Below are 4,117 nucleotides of genomic sequence, written 5' to 3'. Positions count from 1 at the left end.
CCTTTGGATTCTAGCATTTCTTGGGTCAGTGTTGCAGTATACTCTTGCTATTTATTTTTATTTTTTATACCTTACATGCATAACATCCATAAGAGACCTTCTCCTATTTAGACTGAAACCTCTAGAATCTCTTTAAAAGCAGGAACTCCCTCTTTCTCCTCGGTTCTGCTCTCCATTTGACGGCTATGAAATTCTCTCTAGATCTCTCCCGGATTGCTCATGGGTGCTACAGGGCTCCGTATACACGCACGTTATGGGTTTGAAGATATCCTATCCAATGTAAGCCTTCATTAGGAGGCAAAAAACAAAAATGGGACATGGGCAAACAAAAAATGGCCATACACAATAACGAGTATAACATAAGGGGGTACAGATAATGCATCATCATCCTCAGCATGCAGACAGCCCAACTGCTATATGGAGGAGCACAGGTAACGGATAACAACCACTCACACATCTTCCCTGTATGGAGGGGGGCGACTGACCAGCCTCATATTTGCACACAAGTGAAAAAAATATATATACATGTGGTGTCAGGCCGCACAGCATGTGTCGTGCACCTTGCAGAGTTCACAGCTTATTAATGACACCATATTTCAAACCAGCTGGCTGCATACCATGGGTGAACCGCTCTGGCCATGGTGCACTACACATGCTGGTGACTGACTGCACCATCCCTTTTTCTACTGGATAACAGGGTCATATACAGGATCTTCCTCCAAAGAGGAACTGCATTGTTAAACAAAGGGGTGGAGATTTGCTCAAGGGTCATAATAAAGGGCATGGAATGGGAAACAAACACCACACCTACTGTCCTGGGTGGCCCATCACTTCTACGTAGGGCATTGCTTAGCAAAACAGGTAGACAACTCCAGAGTCTAACACTTGGTGTCATCCCCACAAACACTTTGGGGTAATTCATACACCTTCCCCATCTGTGTGTTTTGCTGGAAGTCTCTTCACTTACCGCAGCTCTATTGGTTTTGCCATAATGCACCAGATTTGCTTCTTGGCTCCCTCCATTGACCTCTATTCTCCTTTGTCATCTCTCCTCTGAGTGGCACTGACTACTACACAAATAAATCGCCGCACCTGGCATACAGCCATTGGGTTCATCCTACATGGCTCTTATATTCTGGTTACATCAACTGGCCAATTTGCCATCATTTCCTAGACCGGTATCCGCAGTATTAAATATATTAACATATCAGAACTCTGGGATTTCCCCTTTCCCGTGTTGCACTGCACTTCTGTTTACCGTTGTGCATGCTTATTTGTCATCTGTTTTCCTGTCAAACTTGTTTATTCCAAAACAAAACTTTTGAATCAGAAAAACAGGATGTGAGCCGAGACTGACGCCGGCTCCTCCTGGTCTGCAGTACAGGATTCAGACAGATCTGGTCTTTTGCAATAAAAGTCAATGACAACTACATTAACTTCAGGGGAAAAAAAAAATCCACTCTGTAGAAATAAGTACGCTTATTACTTCTGTGAGTTCTACACAAAAAAAGCATAAATAGGGCTAATTCTTGTGCAGACCTACTATATATCAGATCCACATCCATGGCCGAAACGAGTGACAACTTACTGAAACACGGGCTTTTGACAGTTTTCACACGGGCGATAAAATTGTGCAATGCGAGAGCATGTAAAAACAGAATTATGAAACCCATGGTTTTTGATGGTCATTCACATCTGCAATTTTGCAGCACACTTTTTTTTGCCCACATTTCCCTATGGTGTCTTTAATTGCGATGCACAAACTTGCAATTTTCGTGCAATGCATTTTTCTAACATTAGAATTTCCTATTGTCGCCTATCGCACGCAGCAGCGATGCACAATGGTTTTTCCTAGAAAAAACATCGCTGGCGCTTAGACATCGCATGAGACATATGCAATTTTGCAGCGATTTTTCTTGCTGCGCTATCGCAATCACCTGTGTGAAAAGGGTTTCACATAAGTGCAAAAAAAAAAAAAGCCTCAACTTCACCTGTTGTGAGAATCGGTAAAAAAAAATAGATTATGAAGCCAATGGTTTCCGTCCCGTTAGTGATATTGTGAGAACAAATAAATCGGCGCACGCTCTTTCTGTGGTGCGTTTTCTCTCTCCATATTTTATCACATTGCAACGCACAAAGCTTGCATAGCAATATGATAACACTGAAAAGTCCTATTGATGTTTGCGCTAAAAAAAAATTATGCAATTTCATCGCAGGCGGCAGCGATGTGAGAGTCTAAAAAAAAAAAAAGTAACACATTGCTGCTGCCCAAACATTGCGGAAACAAAGATGCGATTTCCTTTCGGCAAAATCACGACGGCCCAGTGTGAAACTACCCTATTTCTGTGTTTTCGGCCCACTCCTAGTTTTGGCTTACAAATACTGTGAATGAGGTCTTATGCACGGCCTTAGAAACTAGTGCAAACAAGAAATGGAGGCGCTGACTGTAGCAATCTAGAAGAACTCATTCACTTCAGTCCGGCTTTAAAGAGAAAAAAAAAAGCTAAAGTGACCCGATTGTTACTGATAACACTTTGTCTGTACTTCTATTAACCCTTTCCAATCCACTGTCTGACCTCTAAAGACATTATGATTTAAGGCTGTACAGCTCCGATGTTGGAAGATGTCCATCGGGGTTCTCTTACTGTATATTGCCAGCCTCTCTGCTGTCGAAGCCTATCCAACATATCACCTCATGCAGTACTGGCTTTAGCCAGCAGATAGAGCCATTGTATAACGGCAATAAAAGAGTAAGCCCCCTAGGAAAACCAGGATAGAAATTGGATTGGAAAGGGTTAAACCAGATTGCACATCTGCCTAGATATTGCTGGATCATACTTTTAATATGGCCCCCTGGGATATACCCACTGCTGGAACATTCACTAAATATGTAATGTATACCAGTGAGGGGGAAAAAAAATGGTTTTATGGGGCCTCCACACACACAAAAAAAAAAAACTCACCCTCTTCCCCTTCCTTGTCTAAGAGTATCCAGACAGGGAAACTGAGCTGCTTGGCATGTCCTGCGGCCCATACCACACCTTAGCGCAGGCTCACATGAACGTAATTTAAGGGCGTATTATGCGGTGAATGAAGTCAACGAAAATACATCAATTTTCATCGACCTGCTTACATTAGCCTTTTTTTTTTAGGGCGCATGTTGTATTTTACTGCGTATTGCTGGCAATAAAGCTCTATTCTCCATGGGCGCGTAATAAGTGCTGTACATCTGCAGTTAAATTGCGTATGTTTATACACCACGTCACTAAGTAAGTGCAGGAAATTGTTTCTATAAAGTCAGTCGTGCGCAGTGCAAAAAAAAAAAATCACTGCCCTACTGCAGTGGTGGATGTTCTGAGGAGGGCATCAAAAGAACACCCGCCGTGCCAACTCAGTAAGGTGATATCTTGACTAGTGTTGAGCTATTTATGAAATATTTGGCTTAGAAACACCCAACCAATTTTCTAAAAATTGTTGTGCATCGGAAGGGCCGATTCTGAATCCTATTGACTTCAATGGGAGTAAAAATTTGCTTCTATAACATAGGTATGTTTTGTTTTTTTCTCCGAATGTGGCTCAGTTACGAACACTTTTGCCTTTCACCACTGTGGTCCTAGTTCAAATCCCATGAAGATCATCATTTACATGGACTTTGAAAGAATTTACCCTGCTCGAGTTGTACTCCACTTGATACATTCTTCCACTTGGCTGCGCAGCCGTTTATGACCACTCTGAGTACAATCACTTAACCGTCGCCTTGTCAATCCTATATTTGGTCTTTTTTTCCAATAAGCATAGTATGAGATTTTAGTAAACAAATTGACAAAGTCAACATATACTATATCTACCACATCTGCCTTCTAGAGCGCTGTTGATGGAAAAATAAATATGTAGCGGCTCTCGGAATGCAGACACTGAAGTAAAAACTTTTGAAAGTTTAGTGTACAAAAGTATCAAAACAAAAAAACCTACATAAACTCGGTATTGCTGTAGTAATGCTTACCCTGCACATAATATTAAATCAGTGGGGCCATTCCTAACTGAAGGTATAGAAATGCCTATTAACCCCTTGAGTGGCGGGTTTCCTACTACCCTGTCAGACCCACCAGGGCAGGTT

Source organism: Eleutherodactylus coqui, chromosome 7 (assembly GCF_035609145.1).
Source record: "Eleutherodactylus coqui strain aEleCoq1 chromosome 7, aEleCoq1.hap1, whole genome shotgun sequence".
Taxonomy (NCBI): Eukaryota; Metazoa; Chordata; class Amphibia; order Anura; family Eleutherodactylidae; genus Eleutherodactylus; species Eleutherodactylus coqui.
The sequence above is the reverse complement of the archived record's forward strand: the minus strand, read 5'-3'. Positions refer to the sequence as shown.